General features: G+C 50.1%; 1 protein-coding gene across 8 annotated transcripts in view; it reads right to left on the bottom strand.

Moving 5' to 3' along the window:
• sv (paired box protein shaven) overlaps positions 1 to 18155 on the bottom strand; it is a 243189-nt gene that overhangs the window by 148330 nt on the left and 76704 nt on the right. Inside the window, exon 1 of one of the 8 annotated variants that reach the window (XM_065454712.1) lies at positions 7976 to 8108. The exons of the other annotated variants lie outside the window; for them this stretch is intronic. The gene's annotated coding sequence lies outside the window, so the exon portion shown is untranslated. Of the gene's footprint in view, positions 1 to 7975; positions 8109 to 18155 lie in introns of those variants that run through there. 8 annotated transcript variants of the gene reach the window in all.

Below are 18155 nucleotides of genomic sequence, written 5' to 3' on the forward strand. Positions count from 1 at the left end.
GTTCTGCGGGCTGGCGGCTAACAATTTGGGCTCTTGCGCAGCGGCGGCGGCCCACTTACTCGTGGTGGTCGCCTCGGGAAACAATAATTCGAGGCGCTCAAAGCGATGTAATTGTCGAACTAGGCAAAATGAGTGGCTATAGGCACGGCGTGGCGGCAAATCTCCGCAGATATACGGCGATCGTCGCCGGGACATTTAGGGTGAGCTCTGGGTACACCAGTATATGCGAAACACCGCTTGACGATGTGTTCGCTACACGCATCACGAGGTCACCCAGCCGTCCTGATAAGGAAAATTGCGTTCTTATGGTTTGCAAGCCAAGAAAATAGCAGCAGTGTTGCCCCTTCGCTCGATGCGTTGTTAACGGCATATACGTATAGGCCAGGGGCGTAGCCAAGGGGGGGGCTTATGGGGCTTCAGCCCCCCCCGAAATTTTTTCGTGCTGTCCATGCACCGCCGACCAAAGCGAACCCCGGCGCCGGAAATCACTCTGGACTTTGTCTAGAATGTCTTTTTGACGCTCGAAAAGACTTTAACCGTAAAGATTGCGAACTCGGGCCGGATTGGAACTCGGGCCGCCCATACACCGGCAGTCACATAACGCCAAGCAGTCCCATTCGAGCACAAAGTTTCAAGGGCGCTTTGATTGTGATCGGGCTCGCCGCGGCATCTCACTGAGGCCACGGAATCTATGGAGCGCATGGATATCAATTGCGAAACTTTATGGGTATATATCTAATAAGCTCTTGATGTGAAACGTGCATTGACATTTCCGAAGTTGTGCTTTAAATTTGCAATTGCGGAACTTTGTGGGTTTAATGTTGTTTCAAACATTTGACGCCAAAGGTCCATTGACTTTTCTGAAGGCTTACATCGGAACATACAACGAGACAAGCCAAATCAACGCACTAGCAGACGAGTTGACAAAGCACGCAGCGAGGTCCAATGAGACGATGCGTTGGGGTGGTTCATTTGTGCGGTCATGTCACATGAAAAAATATCAACATTTTTTTTAAACCTACGCCAAAACATCCATGTCAAGACACTAAAGCCAGCCAAAGTAACTACGTTCTTATTTATTTTTTCAACTTTGACTTTTATTTGCCGAGGACACATTGAGCCCCTTCAATTTTTTTTTTGTTCTCGCTACCCTACCCGCGGGCTGCCAGAGCGAGCCAGAGCGCACATGTTTTTCTCGTATGGCCCCGATCACCGCGCGGTGCACTTCGGTGGGCGTTCGGTTTGCTCTGGCCGAGTGGATTTTCACCTGACAGAGTTTTCGAAGCTTTCTGGCTAGCAGACGAGAAAAAAAAAAACAATGGTCGCTCGCCGCCATCACTGTAGGGACTCGAAGAATTGCACCGCGTTCCTTGAGCGGAACCTTTCCGGAAAGTCTTGTTTCGCCGGTGTAGGATACTGAGCAGTATGCGTGTGGTTCTCAGTGGGCCAATCGTCTCATGTTTTCTTCGGTATTCATTCCGTAGCCTCATTAGGTGCCCGATGTAGGCATTCGATTCTGGCCAACATAGTTTCCTATGCGTTCTTTTTTTCATTTCGGTGCCTCCACCCCACAGAAAAAAAAAAAAAAAACATTGTTGCGGCGCAGCGAATTGTCGCATGGTGAAAGTTCGATTTTGGTACTTCTTTTGTGGAAAGTAATGGGCGACGGGACGCTTCAGTTTCCGGATACGTTTATTATATTATTACGAAAGCAACTATATGGACACTCCAGGCGCACTACTGCCGTCGCCCTCATGTTTCGTATAAAGACCAAGGGTGATAAAATCGTGACCACGCGCTGCATGCAGTATGTGCGAGTGAAAACGTAGGAGGGGAGGTGGAATGGGTGAGCCGACGATGGTGGCTCAGTCTTGTGTGCGCAAAGGAGAAAAGCGGGGAGCAAGCGCGCCACCTTCCGTCGCGCGCAATACATCGGGGGGAGTGGATGGAATGGGGGTGGAATCTAGGATTCTCTGAATCTATGATTGTGAAACATGTTTATTTGCCTTGTTTGACGCATTACATACAGTTACTTTTTCTTACATACATAGACTCATTGGAGACTTATACGTATACTTAAATATCTTGTTGCGAGGTTTTGTGTATACAAGCAGTGAACTTTGTTTCCAGTGACACTTTTTTGTCCTTTATCAAGCCGTATTTTCGCATTTGTATATCCCATTGTATCTGAATTTCTAATGTACGAGGGCGAATCAAATGAAAGTGCGCCTACCCTAACCGCGCAATAATGGTTCGGTTCACTATCTGCGAGGCATGCGCGTAGGAGAACGGCATGTCTCATTTACAAAAGTGACACGCAGGTGTGAAGATAACTGTTCTTTAATGCTCTCATACACTGGGTTGAATATGGTTGCGTCACATAATGGACACTTCAAAAGTTGAACAGCTCGGTGTCGCGAAGTTTTTGACTGCTCAAGGTGTTTCCAAAACAGAAATTAATCGCCGTATGGCTGCCGTTTACGTTGAACACGGCATTTCATTGAGCACTGTGAAGCGTTGGAGCAAACGCTTTAAATGACGTTGTAAAGACATTCTAAGACCGGGCCAAAACCATCGTGCAATCACCCCCCACACAATTTCAAAGGTTCATGAGCTGATGAAACAAGAACGGAGGATAAGCGTCTATGAACTGGCAGACCATCTGAACATCATTCACGGTTTGGTTCACGCCATAATTTATGAGCTTCTCGGTTATCGGCTCTTTGGTGCGCAATGGATCCCCATGATTTTGATCCATCGCGAGAAGACGGAGAAGTTTCGCGCTGCCTTTACTCATCTGATCGGGTATCACAATGAGGATGACGACTTCTTGTTTGCATTTGTGATCGGGGGCGAACCTTGGTGCCACTACTACGAGCCTGGAACACGACGGCAAAGCTTACAGTGGGAACATTCGAATTTACCACGCCCAAAGAACGCAAAGGCCATCATTCCCGCTGGAAAGGTGTTCTTGACTTTTTTTTCGGTCGTCAGGGTCCATTACTGATAGAATTTGCTAAATCTTGAGAGGCTATCAATTGTTTCGATATTGTGAAACGCCATAACGGCAGTGTGTCGCAATCAAGAACGAACAACGTGAAAAATTGTCGAATGGGGTCATCTTGTTCCACGACAATGCCTGTCCCCACGTCGCTTATGTGGTTAATACAAAACTGGCAAAGTTCAAGTGGGAAACGCTGCAGCATTCCCCATACAGCTCAGACCTGTCACCTTGCGACTTCTACATTTTGGGGCAACCGAAAAAAGAGCTCAAGGGAACCAGATACAGACTTTTTGAAGCAGCAACCCAAGGAGTTTTATAAGACGGGAATCACGCGACTCGTTAGTCAATGGGACAAATGTCTAAATTCTCATGAAGACTACTTTTAAATAAAGTACCCCGTTGTTGGCTCACATTCATTTGACTTGCCCTCATATATCTTGCAGAATTCCTGCTTTTTATACGTGCCCTCTGTTGCGACTATGATTTCGGTGCAATTACTCACGATACACGACCGGTGACAGCTGCTCCTGCTTAATACATTAAAACAAATTACAGCGTCATTTAGATTTTCCACTGGCCATTGCATATATACAAGAATGTAAGCACGGTTCTTAAATGACAAAGATTCGTTAACATATTTGTCCTCAACTTGTTCAGTTCATTGCCTTTTAATTTTTCATATCAGTCGCATGCACTGCTTTCCTGGTTTCGAACTCATATAGTTCTAAAGTTCGTGTGATATTTTCTTTACTCAAATAGACAAAAATATGGAAGCATTGATATCAGTTATATTGGGCAAAATTTTTGGCACATACGAGTATATTCTCTTATGAAAAAATACATATTTTGTTGTTTTGACTGTGCGTAGCGTTCAAGAATTCGTTTGCAGCATCTTTGGCAATGACAATGCAGTTTTTATTCATGGATTTGACTCCTTGACAAATCGTTTAAGAAGAAGCTTTAGCTCGGGCCCAATCCGACGCGGCCTATTCAAATACTTGTAAAACGCAGAAACGCTTTTCTTAGATAATCCTGCTAATCTATTTTGTTGAAATTTGTTGCATTTGAGAGAGAAAGTTAAATCCTAGTTCTGTTGGAAAAACAACTTCGATTTAGGGCCTGAATTTTGTTTAAAATATTTTGAAAAATTCGAAAGTTTGAAAAAATAGAAGCACGACGTTTACAAACTAGTAGCTATGCATGAAGAACAGATATTGTGGTTCTGTAAATGGCATCTATTATAACAGTCAAAGCGGACAAGTTTGCTTTGTCAATTTGTATCTTACGTGAATTGGTTACGCTGTGTACAAGGGTTCTGCACAAGCCGTATTTCCACAATACTAAATTTTTTTTAGATTCATGTGTAACATCTCCATTTTGCCCGCTGTAGATGTACTATTAGATGCAATTCACAGAATTGTGATATCATTTTTCATTGTTGAGTCACGGAGTTTTAAACTTGATAGTTTCGTTTTCTGAAAATTTTCGATTTGGCCAATTTTTAATAAAGATATGACCACCTAAATGAAAAATTGGAAACCAGTAGTCACTAGAATTAAACTTTTTTTTTAAATGCAACAAACCTCCTCAAATTTGGTGAAGTGGTTGCAGAGAAAAACGAATTCCGCATCTACATGTATTTAAATAGGAGCACCCGAGCTAAAGCTTTCTCGAACAAAATGTCCGGCTACGCCACTGGCCCCATATATATATATATATATATATATATATATATATATATATATATATATATATATATATATATATAATATGGGGCCAGTGGCGTAGCCCCCCCCGAACACAATTTCTGGCTACGCCACTGGTATAGGCTGCAATGCCGGTTGACGCTGCGCTTATTCTTTATGTCATTCTCTCTCTAGCTCTCTCCTGCCTCTCTCTCTCTTTTGATAACGAAGTGTAAGAAACTCTATAAGCCGACGCGAAGCTTGCACCAAACCGAGAGCCAGGCATGCTTCTCGTTCCAACTTATTTTCTCTCGCATTGCCCGCCTACGCGCATTTATTAGTCTTTTTCTACCCGAAGTGTTCATAGTGGTTCAAGCCCAATCGTCGCACGTTAAGCCTCTTCCCCTCGCATAAAGAGTGTCTGTCTCTGCCCTCTGTCAGCACGGTTTCGTTTCGCACCTGTCTAGCATTTAATCAATGAGGAGACAGTGGTACGATTTCGCATGAGATCTGACGTATAAGACTTGCTGTAGACCTGTCGTACGAACAACCGCATGCAACAAATGCCCAACCGGTTTCGTCAGACTCCAAAAGCTGCCAACAACAGGAGCAGGCTTCTTTCAGAACCGTCGCACCTCGTAACGGAGCCATGTCGTACCATGTGTCTACTTCTTGGTTGTGGGAAATGCGGCGAGTGTGTATATAACTTCGTTTTCATCTCGCTACTGAACAGCCTTCTCAAGATGCGGCTCCGCATGATTCGGCGGCCAGTGTGAGCTGTTGCGTGCTCAACTCCTAGCATGCCGCACAGCCACCTTTTCTTTCCAGGGCCTCACGCACCATCGTGTGCGCGCCTCTGGTCGAATCGGCAGCTAAGCGGGGAGGTTGCCGCCCCCCCTCCGCCTCCCAACTAACTGCCCCAAGCTCATCCGGAGGAGACGGGACGCGCCTCGCGGAGTGACCCTCAGCGCGCAGCTTTCCCCTCCGCGTTCCGCTGTTGTCTTCGCCGTTCTCGAGAGCCGACAGAGAGGCGACTGCTCGCAGCGAGAGCGGAGGGACGAGTCGGCGCACGCGCCTGCTGCGAAAGTTGACGGCGGCGGCCCGGGGTTTCCCACGGTCGCGCTGGCTGAAAGTTGCCGGCCGCGACTGACGCATCCGCAGCAACTACGAACGGCGCGGCTGTTGCGGACGACGGCGGCGCCGCATCTCCATTGCTGGCGCGAGGAGCGCTGCCGCGTGCGTGCGTGCAGCCGCGCGCCGAGAGAGCAACAGGTGGATGCGGCGGCTTCCGGACACGCGGCGAGGTCGATTTAGGTGGCACTCATCGTGTAGCGCTTGCTGTGAGACTGCGTCTCTCGTTGTTGGGTGTGCAGAGACGTGTCAAAAAAGGTTGTACTGTGCACGTTATAACAACAGTTGCCATTATTCATTAAATTTGCTCACTCTTTTCGTTTTACCTTTTTTTAGCAGCTGCAAAGTGACGCAGACAGTGAGTACAGGGCGTGAATCGCAAAGTGAAGTTCCAGAAGAAAACGCCGGCCTGTCGAGAGCTGGAGGAGCGAGGAAATCTTTTTCTTCTGCCACCATCCCGTCTGTACACAACTCCTGGCCTTCGTGCATGAAACGCGACTGCCCGGCTTACCGAAATCGTCGCGTTTACGGCGCCGGAAACCCACCAGAAAAGAAGCGCAAGACAGGAATCGGACGGCGGCAGGCGGCCCAGCTGTGCGCTGGACGCTTTCCCGATGGGCCGCGCTGTTGCCGATCCAAAGGCGGCGCTGAAGAAAGTGTCGGCTAGGCGCGAATGGTGGCGGCGCGTGTGGAGTCAATGGTTGTTGCCGGCGGTCGAAAGAGTGGCGGCGGCAGAGGAGCGGGTCAGGGGGCGGCGATGGACTGAATGGCCGGAAGAGCGTCAAGGGCACGCGCACGCGAGGCGGCGCCGCCGCTACTGCCGGCGGTGCGTGTGTAGAACGCGTACACGGCGCGGCTTCTCGTCGTCGCCGTGAAGCCCCGCCAGCAGCGTCTCCCGTCACCACCGAGCCGGCGATGGCTCTTGTTGCTGGTGTTTCGTCGACGGCTTGCCACCTCTATCGTGCCTCAGCTAGATTTAGCACTAACCAGTGGCTGAAAATCTTACAGTGCTGTAACACATGACTCTGCTCGTGAGAAGGTCCACTGACGCCAAACCACCGATTTAACGCGTCTGCAGCGACGTCCATAGTGCCGCATTGTGACCCAAGTCGCGGCGTGTGCTTATAGCTGGGCTGTGACTTTGCCGTCGGAATTGAGCAGGTCAAGAATCGAGGTCAAGCCCCTCGAGCAGGTCAAGACCGCCCTTTGAAAGCTTTTGCCTGAAAGCTAGAGCAGTTGGTGAAATAAAATACGTTTGAGCAATAACGACAGGTAACCAAGGTGCTCGCGCTGTTGCACATGAAGACATTGTCCTACTCCCCGAGAGCCACCGACGACAGAGAATTTGTGTAAGTGGTAAAGAGGAGCTCATGAGCGCAAACGATCGGCTCTCTATGATGATGTAAGAATAGCTTTAATAAACACTTTGACGTGCATTACATATTGGTAAGTACTCAGGGGCGTAGCCAGGGCGGGGATGGTTTATGGGGATTCAGCACCCCCTCCCCCCCCCCCCCCGAAATTTTTTCGTGGTGTCCATGCACCGCCGACGAAAACAACCCCCGGCGCCGGAAATTGTTCTGAATTTTGTCTAGAATGTCTTTTTCATGCTCGAAAAGACATTTCAGCGCACACATTGCGAACTCGAGCTGGATTTTACGGCAACGCCCAAAGGTGCATTGGCTTTACTAAAGTTGTACATCGGAACATACCGAGACCAGCCAAATCAACACAATCAAACAAGTTGACTAAGCACGTAGCAACGAAGACGAAGTGTTGAGAAGAGACGAAGTGTTGTGATGGTTCATTTGTGCCCGCCATGTCACCGAAAAAAATATCAACATTTTTTTTCACCTGCACCACCGCATCCATGTCAAGACACTAAAGCCAGCAAAGGTAACTACGATATTTATTTTTGTACTTTTTGTACTCTATTCGCAAGGACACGTTGAGCATCTTCAATTTTCTTGTTCTCGCTACCCGCGGGCTGCCAGAGCCAGCCAGAGCACATACGCGCTTTTCTCGTGTTGTCCCGACCACCGCGTGGCGCACTTCGGTGCGCGTTCGTTTTTCTCTGGCCAAGGGGATTTTCGCCTGGCAGAGTTTTGGACGCTTTCTGGCTTGCAAACGAGAAAAAGAAACAATGGTCGCTCACCGCCATCACTGGGGGGACTCCACGGATTGCAACGCGTTCGCTCGAGCGCCACCTCTCTGGAAAGTCTTCTCTCGCCGGTGCAGGCTATACCGAGCAGTATGCGTATGGGTTCTCTGTGGACCAACCGTCGCACGTTTTCTTCGATGTTCCTTCGGTAGACGCATTAGGTGCCCAAGGTAGGCATTCGATTGTGGCCAACATGCTTTCCTTTACGTTTTCTTCTTTATTTTTGTGCCTCCACCCCACAAAAGAAAAAGAAGACATTGTTGCGGCGCAGCGAATTGTCGCATGGTGAAAGTTCGATTTTGTCACTGCTTCTATTGCGGAATGTAATGGGCCACGGGACGCTTCAGCTGCCGGATACTCTTATTATATCATTGCGGTAACAATTATATGGACACCCCAGGCGCATTCCTGCCATCGCCGTCGCCCTCATGTTTCATATAAAGTCCAAGGTGATAACATCGTGACCGCGCGCCGCATGTTGTATGCGAGTGAAACCGTTGGGGGGGGGGGGGGGGGGCATGGGTGAGCCGGCGATGGTGGCTCAGTCTTGTGTGCGCAAGGGAGAAAAGCGGGGAGGAAGCGTGCCACCTTCCGTCGCACGCGATATTTCGGGGAGGGTGGAGGGAGGAGGGGCGGGCCTAAGGATTCTGTGACTTGTGAATCTGTGATTGCGCAACATGTTTATTTGCCTTGTTTGACGCATTATATACAGTGACCTTTTCTTAGATACGTATATTTATTGCAGACTTATACCTATATTTAAATATCTTATTGGGAGGTTTTGTGTATACGTCAAGAGAACTTTGTTTCCAGTGACACTTTTGTGCCCCTTATGAAGCTGTATGTTCTCATTTGCATATTCCATTGTATCTTCGCATTTCTAATGTACGAGGGCGAGTCAAATGAAAGTGAGCCAACCAACCCCGCGCAATAATGGTTCTGTTCATTGTCTGCGAAGTATGCGCGTAGCACACAGACATCTCTCATTTACAAAAGTGACACACAGGTGTGAGGATAAAGGTTTTTTAATACTCTCACACACTGGGTTAAACATGGTTGCGTGACACTTATATGGGCACTCCTAAAGTTGAACAGCGTGTTGTCGTGAGGTTTTTGACAGCTGAAGGTGTTTCCTAAAAAGGAATTAGTCGCCATATGGCTGCCGTGTACGTTGAACATCGCATTTCTTTGGTCACTGTGAAGCGTTGGAGCAAACGGTTCAAGAAGGACGTGAAAGTTGCAAAGACGATCTAAGACCGGGCCAAAGCCATCGTGCAATCACCTCCAACACAATTGGAAAGGTTGATGAGCTGATTAGACAATAACGGAGGATAAGCATCGATGAAGTGGCAGAGCGTGTGAACATCAGTCACGTTCGGTTCCCACCATAATTCATTTACATCTCGGTTATCGGCTCTTGTGTGCGCAAATGATGCCCAAGATTTTGAACCACCGACAGAAGACAGTTCGGCGCTACGTTGACTCATCTGATCCGGTATCACAATGAAGGGGACGACTTCTTGTCTGCAATTGTGACCGGGAACGATTCATGGTGCCACTATGACGAGCCTGAACCGCGACGGCAAAGCTTACAGTGGAAACATTCGAATTCACCACGCCAAAGAAAGCAAAGGCCATCATTTCCGCCGGAAAGCTGTTGACTTGCTTTTTCGATCGTCAGGGGCCATTACTGAGAGACTTTGCTAAGCCTGGAGAGACTATCGTTTCAGATATTGTGAAACGCCGGATCGGCTGCGTGTTGCAATCAAGAACAAACGACGTGGAAAATAGACGAATGGGGTCATCTTGCTCCACGACAATACCCGTGCGCACGTTGCTGATGTGGTAAATACAAAACTGGAAAAGTTCAAGTGGGAAACGCTGCAACATCTACCATACAGCCCAGACCTGTCGCCTTGCGACTTCATCATTTTGGGGTAATTGAAGAAACAGCTAAAGGGAACCAGATTCGTGTCGGATGATGACGCGAAAGAGTCAGTTACAGGCGTTTTGAAGCAGCAACTCAAAGAGTTTTATGAGACGGTAATCACGCGACTTCTTCAATGGGACAAATGTCTCAATGCTCATACAGAGTATACTTTTAAATAAAGTACCCCGTTTGTCATATATTCGCAGTGGCTCACTTTCATTTGAGCAATACCTTTGTGCAAAGCGTAATTGAGATTTGTACCTGACCGTTGTGAATGTGTGAAATGTAAACAAGGTTCTTGACTGAGAAAGTTTCATTAACATATTTGTACTCAACTTGTTCATTTTATGGCCTTTACATTTTTCATATCAGTGACATGCACTGCTTCGCTGGTTTCAAACAGATATAGTTCTAAAGTTCGTGGGATACTTTCTTTACTTAATAAATAGACAAAAAACATGGAAGCATTGATATCAGTTAGTTCGGGCACAATTTTTGGGGCTTACAAGTATATTGTTTCGTGAACAAATCCGTATTTTAGTTGTCTTGGCAGTGCGTAGCGTTCAAGAATTCCTTTGCAGCGTCCTTGGCAATGCAGTTACTATTCATGTATTTGACCCCTCGACAAATTCTATAAGAAGGAGGCTGAGCTCCAATATGAGACCCCTCCTTCTCCCCCCCCCTCCCCCTGAACGAAATTACTGGCTACGTCACTGTAAGTATACTACGGACGCGTAGAGGCATGGTAACTAAACTAATCTAAAATAAACTGTTCGAATGTGCGACAGCGTGCGTTAGAACGCGCGTAGCGGTTCTCTTATCACGCCGCTGTGTAACAGTATGCGACCGTTTGAACCCATTGCGCAGAAGCTGAGCATGCGCAAGCGTTGCACCCTTGCGCAATTTCGAAAACAAGTGGCCTGCTTCAACTCGTCGACGTCGACGCTATGTGCGGAGAGCTGAAAAGGCAGCCGCCAAAGACCTTTTTCCGACTCTTGTTCAGCCATTTGTCACCTACCTATGACTTAGGCAGATTCATATTTTTCTTCCGGAAAGAAAGGAGAAAAAAGACAAGAACATATTGCAGCTTTTCATAATACGATGATGAAGAACGTAGGTATCCGAGGGACGCTTTGAAAAGCGGGCAGCAAAAGAGATGAACAAAGTCTGTACACCGCAAGCCATTCTGTAAAGCGCGCGGGCTACGCTAGGTGCGAAATGTATGAGGTGTACAGCGAAGGCCGTAAGCGCCCCATCTCCACCCCCCGATAGGGCTCGCTGCTGTGACGCGGAAGCTTCACTGTCGGCACGCCGCCGCTGCTGGCTTTCCCGCACGGCAATCATGCGCCACGCGTACACACGGAGCCGTTTCTACGCCAGTCAGTCAGTCAGCCGAAGGGGAGCTCCGACGACGGCACGCGCGAACGTTCACGACGCCACGGATGGCTGGCCCCGCAAAGAACGCATTCGCGCCTCGGCCTTTGGCACCTTGTGCTCAGCGCTTCGGCGAGGGAAAGCGACCACGCTGCTGACAGACGCGAAAGCGCTCCCATTCTGACGGGCAACCGCGTTGGACAAGTTAGCCTTCATCGTTGAAAACGGCGCGCTCATTTAAATGCCAATGACGTTTAGGGCGCCGCGCCGCCCCTCCCAGTTGTACTGGGTGGTTGCAACACAGAGCACGTGTGTTTGTGCCTTGTCGGCAAGCTTAACCGCAAGTGTTTTTATAGCAGTTCGTCGGCTGTCTACGACTAGCGCACTTGCATGCAATGACATTAATTTTCTTTTTCCGTCGATAAGCCTTCCAGGAAAGCGGTGGCTGAAGGCTTACGGCCTAGATTGTGTGATTAGACTTACCTAGCAGTCGAACATGTTCGATAGGGGGAGCATAAATTTTCCTCTTAAAGAACTAAAAGAAGCACATGCAGGCAGGAGAAGGATCTGCCCTTTCGTACGCTTTCGGCCACGCGGCTCGAATCGTGTATACTATTGCTCGTGCCTCCTTGTATACCCGATCATTTTGTATTTAGCATCGGCGCGTAATAATTAACGGACTTCCACGCACCCCGGAAAGGTTCACAGCTTTCATCGAGAGCAGCAGTTTATCAGGCGCGGCCAAGAAACTTGAAATGCGGGTTCTCGAGCGCGTCATGACTTTAGAGCGGCCGTCGCGCAAGTTTGTTTCTTTGTTAACCAGGCCTTTGAAAAATCATTACGCAGTTCGATCGGCTATCTGCACGCGCTCCGCTCTCGTGGATCTTTTACCGCTCTCTCGCCCGCTGCCGATGATTATCAGCGCCTGATGACTAACGAACTCCTCCTGCGGGGCCGCAGAAGTCTAAGAAATTATGATGTTGTGGTCTTCATCTCACCTCTCCGCGAGACACGCGCTTTCTTTCTTCCGCTTTGTTCATTAAAGTCATGGCGCCGCCTTTCGGAGGAAAGGGGACGCTTTTACTCATCGCGAAACGAGCTCTTCCCAGGGAGCAGCCGCGTCCGTGCCCCGGCCGGTGTCCAGTCTCCGGGAGCGCTCCTTCCAGCCGCCCGGCTCATCAGCGCCCCTATTACAGCCGAGTTCGTAATTGAATCAACGACCGAGTTCGGCCGATTTATGCGGAGTTCATCGCCATCCGGAGACCCTCCCATTAATCACGCTTCGCGCAAAACGTGCTCGTTACACGTCGTACGTCGTTCTGCGCGGGGCTTCGATAACTCTGTTCGGGTCCGATGTCTTCTTCTTCTTGCGCGCCGCCTGTACACACACACACACACACACGCGGCGACCACGCCCTGGGCGATGCTCGACGCAGACGCACGACGCCGCGGACGCGCGCTTTTGCAGCCGCACGCGGCCGCTTAAGGAACGAAATTCTCGGCGTGATGGATCGCGCTCCCAGTCACGAGGCGACGGGTCCGCGTCAACGGCTGGATCGAAGGGCAGCGCGGGCTCTGGACGAGCCGAGAGAAAAAGGAGAGCGTCCGCCCCGGTTGCAGCACGAGCGCCGAACGCTGCAGCGGCAGGCATCGAACATCCTTCATCCTCGCGTGAATCCTCCGCGCTCATCGACGTTTGGGCATCACGTGGCGCAATGGCAAGGATGAAGCGAAGCGCTGGAAGATACGTGACGCCCAGAGGCACCCCACTGTCGTCGTCGTGCGCTCTCGATTCGGTTCGGATGTCGCGGTGAGCTTGACCTTCCTACTAGACCTGGGAACTTCGTGGTCGCCATCCTCGTTCCACGCACACACCCATTCCCCCCTCCCGACAACGCCTCACACCTCGTTTTTTTTGCCCCCCCCGATCACGTTACACCGCGAGCTCTTCAAAGCGTTGCACCTCGCCAGGCGAGTTTGCTGAACTCGCACAGCGCCATGCGTTGTGCGTGATGCGCGCCAGCGGTCTGATAAAGTCATTTGCGTAATGTTTGCGTCGGTATATGTTACTGATCGCAAGCCATTTTATGAGACATCAATATGCACAGAAAAAAAAAAAGAATCCCCGCACGAGTGTGTAAAATTGAACCCCGGTTAACCGAAACCAGAAAACGCCTTCAAGGAGACAGTGCCTATACCGGAGAACGCACGACAATATCAGGCTATATATTATTTGGTGATGGAGCCGCAAAAAATAGGTGTAGCGTTTAGATAACGTGTTCCCGTAAAATCCGACGGTGTCCGTTCAGGCCCGCGCATTGTTCCGATGGGCGAAAAGAGAGGGTGAGCGACAATCGCGGCATGTATATACCAGGAAGATCGGTGGCGGCTCGTGTACAAGCGGGTTCGATAGCCGCCCTCCAAGCCAGGCCCGGCTCGCGGGATGTGTCTGGCCATCGGGAGGAACAGCTGTCCAGCGCACGATAACGTCTCGCTCCTGCTGCTCGGCGCAGCCCAACGGATCCCCCGGCCGCGCCGCTGCTGCTGCTGCCAGTGCGTGCAGACATCTGCTGCCGGGCCTTTCAGCTTGGCCTGAACGTATTCGTAGACCTGCCGGGAACGCTAGCACGAGCGTTGAAACCGGTACTGCCGAGGTACTTGTAGCGCTCCAGAGAGAGAGAGAGAGAAGCTTATATTTGTCACTTAAATGGCGCGAGATTGTCTTACTTTGCATTCAGAGTCCTGAATGCGGGAGCGCTATAGGCTATGACGTAGGGGACAAATGTCACCCAGAAGTGCAAATTACGAGACCTTGGTCGGAGGATTGCAAAGAGCGCTTTGGTACCACAATATACTATATAGGCATCCGTATGGCTATATAGTATGTTGCTTTTAGAAACCCGAACCACCTGTGGGCACTCGGCAACAGCGTGACCAGTGAGAGGCTGATGCGAGTTAATAAAAGCACTTTAGCGCTAATTAAAGAACCCGCTAAGAATAATTCACTGCACTACTTACGCGAGGCCCCTTTAAAAGCGTTCGCGCCTTGTTCTGGCTTGGCCGCTGCGCCGCAGAAGTCGACTATACCCTCAACATCCAGGATTCATTCATTCATTCATTCATTCATTCATTCATTCATTCATTCATTCATTCATTCATTCATTCATTCATTCATTCATTCATTCATTCATTCATTCTATCTTATCTTTCTGACCCCCACCCCCTGCCCATTAAAAAAAAGATATGTTGTATGCCTCTGCCACACGCGGACAATTTTCGCAAGCTGAAACCTGATGCCGCCGACAGTGTCGCTCGCTGACGTTTGGAGGTGCAGTGGCCGTTGCATGAGCTGGCAGCTAGAAGTGCGAGTGCTGAGCAACCACATATCCTCCGTCTGGATTGCATCGCTGCACGAACAGCCGGCGGAAGCGGAGCTGACAACCCTCCCATACCACTGCCCGTTTTTCCCCCGAAAAAGTGTTAGACGTTCTTTTTGCTGTACATACGTGCGGCAGCATCACAATGTCAGTATATATGATATGTTCTTGAGCCAATAAGCATACTTGTTACTCCTCTAACTCGTATCGAATACCACACATCAGCGAATGCCCGCGAAATTACTGTAATCACGACTACTGTTTTCCACTTCTCGGCATAGAACGCGCCACTATAAGTAAGGCACCTAAACCCGGACCGTATACATCCGGAGACCGCAGTTGCGTCGCCAGTAATTCCCGAGATCTAAGCAAGTGAGACCTCGTTTTCCTTTTCTTTTTTCTTTTGCTCCCGCTGTTCTCCGTCTTTGGTTTTCTCGCGAGAACTTGCTCGAACGTTTCCTCGGGTCATCAGCTGCTCCGATCGCCGGCGTCTCTTCTTTGGGGCCTTCCCTTTCCGACAGCATGCGGCCGCATATACAGGCGGACCGGTGTCGGCGTGGAAAATGCGACGGTGTGGAAAATCGGAGGGAAGACGCGGCCCCGCGGAGCTCGCATTGTTTCCCTGTTTTGTTCGCATGCCGCCGGGAGGCGGAGGGGTGGGGGGAGGGGGCCCAAAAAGTATACCTGTCCTGGATGCCGCAGTAGATGCGGCGGGATTAAGACCAACTCTTCGGCTGTCCGTATTTCAGTGCGGCGTCACGGGCTGCACCCCTGCTATCTCTCGAGGCTATCTGCAAATAGCACGCTCCGGACGAAACAAGAATGGCGTAGCCTGTGTTTTCACAGCGCCCTTAGATACTTCATCCCTCTCCTTATCCTCCTCTCGAGTACTTGTTTTTTTCTTCCCATTTCTCAGCGGCCTCGCGTGTTTTCTTAAGTTGTTCTGCGGTTAGAACTTTGTGTGTCTTTTTCTATATATCCCTTGTTGCGATAGTATTCAACTAGCGATTACGAGCACTGATGTTCGCATGTGCGTTGCGGCACTCGGTTTCCTCATAGTGTCTATTGCGACCGGTACAGAAGCGCATCCGAGATGCCTGACTTTCAAAATGCGAAAGGGCTTTGAGCAACAAAACTGTATGTGCTAAATAACTGTTGAAGTAGTGCCGAAACAATCAAACGCAAATTCGACTACTTTGTTAACCTCCCGCAGGCAACGATTTATGGAGCGACGACGCCCATTGGTGGCGAAACTAAATGATGGCTGCTTGTTTGGTTGGCTGTTTGAGGTGTTTGCTACAGGTCGGGCTAGCCTGGCAGTCTAAATTACTCTTACATATCTAAGCACAAAGCGCACAAGTCTGCACCACAAATAATTAGTAAATCGGCGTGCACTCAGTAATGTAATAGCGGCGTTGCCCGGTACACTTATTTTTGCAAACGTTAGTACCAGTCAATCAAAAATCGTCTGTGCATAACCTCGCCTTAACCGCTTCATATACGGTTTGAACAAACCTCTTCAGTAGTAGTTGTCTAGTTATATAGAGGCCCGTCCTCGTTGCTCTTAAAAGAGTGGACCCCTTTGGGTCGTTGCGAAGAGTGTTTGGCATGTCATTTTGCAAGAGCGCCGCTTCAAGCAGCTACAAGCTGTATGAAATCGCGTCGTAGGAACAGGTTTTCCTGTTATCTGAAAAAGTGAGTCTGCTGAGGCGCAGTCTCGGGCAGGCACCACGACCCAAGCTGCGCCGTTCGTAGCCTCCGAGTCCGAAAACTGCCGCTGCTTCCATTTTCTTTATTTCTCCCAGAGCGACCGAAGGTGCCTGGCTTGTCTGCCGGCCCTGTCGTCAGCACCCGGGAATGTTCTAATGGTTGTCAACGACCTCCTTCAATAGCTCGCGCGCACGTATTGACAGGCGCGCCAGCCCGACTCTCTGCTGCACGACGAAAGCGTCGGCAGCGCTCGAGTCCACGGCACAGACGGTGCTAGCAGCGCAGACTTCGTGCCTCGCGCCTCGACCGTTCTTCGCTAGAAGACATCGCGTTGGCAACTTTGTCGTTTCTTCCCTCCCGTATTTCTTTCGTTTTCTTTTTTCTCTCTCGTCGGCTACCTCTTTTTCCATTCTGCTCGGTGTCTCCGGCTGGCCGTCTCAGTTGGCAGATATGGAAGCCAAGGCGCGACGCGGACAGCGCGATGGAGACGCAGCGGCGGCCGTCGGGGCGCCTCTTCTTTTCTTTTTTTTCCCTTCATCTTTCGCCAGTTTCTACAATTTGTCGCTCTCGTCGCCGGTGGTGGCGATGCTTGCTGATGTTGCTTCCGGCGCGCACGCGTCAAGTGTACTCTACGCCAGCGGAGGAGACGCCGCGCCCGACGCTCGCCCCGCTTGCTACGATGATGCCTCGTTTGCGCAGTGGACCGTGGCCCTGCGCGTTTTGCGCCGCTGATATGGCCGGCGCGGGTGCTGCTGCGGCTGCTGTCGGCCAGGGATGAAAGAGCTGCCTCCCCGGGGCTGGGCCCAGGAAGGGGCAGCCCGGCCTTCCTCGTGACCGGAAGCGACGGCCCGGGCGTGCAGCGGTGATGCGCACGCCAGCCCGATGGAAGAAGCACGTGTCTTGGGGTAGAAAAAAAAAACAGCGTGTACCGAGCGGGCGGCTGGCCCGTTGATTGTTCTCAATCTTTCGCTCACCCCGGGCTGCTGCGCTGCCTTCATTAGGTTCGTGCCGTTTCGGCCGCGGCGCTGATGTAATGCGTATATACGGCTGCAAACACGAGAGTCATTTGTTGGGCGGCCGGAGAGGCATGCCTGCGAGCAAGGTGAGACCTCGCGCGCCGCAACCGACGGCGTGTTTTAGCGCTGGCGCGTTACCTATGCAGGGCTCTTCTTGTTCGTGCGGGTAAGCAAATTGGTGCGCCCGCTTCGCGCAATTTGCCGTCTGTTTAATAAGTGACCGAAAGAACGGCACATTACAAATGAACTGTTGGACTTGATTAACAGAGAGAATTTACGTGCCGGAAGCAGTGCGCGAAACCGCAATGTCTAGTTCGCTGAAGAAGCTGGGAGCAACATGCTTGTGTCTATACTTAAGTGCAAAGATCTGCTACACTATTAGTCTCTTTATTACAGACCTTTTGTGGCCCTCTGAATACCTACCTCTTTCAGATATCCTCGATGTGAGGAGCCTGGTCGGAGGAATCGCTGAATGGAAGGGTATTCTAACGGGGAGCCTACCTAGCCCGTTATTTATATATCTCTTACTGCGCCCTGGCCATGCATGCCAGAATAACCGTGATAACTAGCCGTCAGGGCTCTAGATATTATAGTACACAAGGCTAAAATACATATAAAACACATCAAGTTCCCTTCATTTAGGGCGCGTGCGTGTTTTTCTACCTTTACGCCACTAATTATCCGGCCGTCTCTCGTTGGCTTCTGCTATAGCATACGAAAAGCGCCATTCAGGCGACAAGTCTAGGAAGAGTTTTGTTTTCTCAAGT

This window comes from Dermacentor albipictus, chromosome 1 (genome assembly GCF_038994185.2).
Source record: "Dermacentor albipictus isolate Rhodes 1998 colony chromosome 1, USDA_Dalb.pri_finalv2, whole genome shotgun sequence".
In the NCBI taxonomy this organism is placed as follows: Eukaryota; Metazoa; Arthropoda; class Arachnida; order Ixodida; family Ixodidae; genus Dermacentor; species Dermacentor albipictus.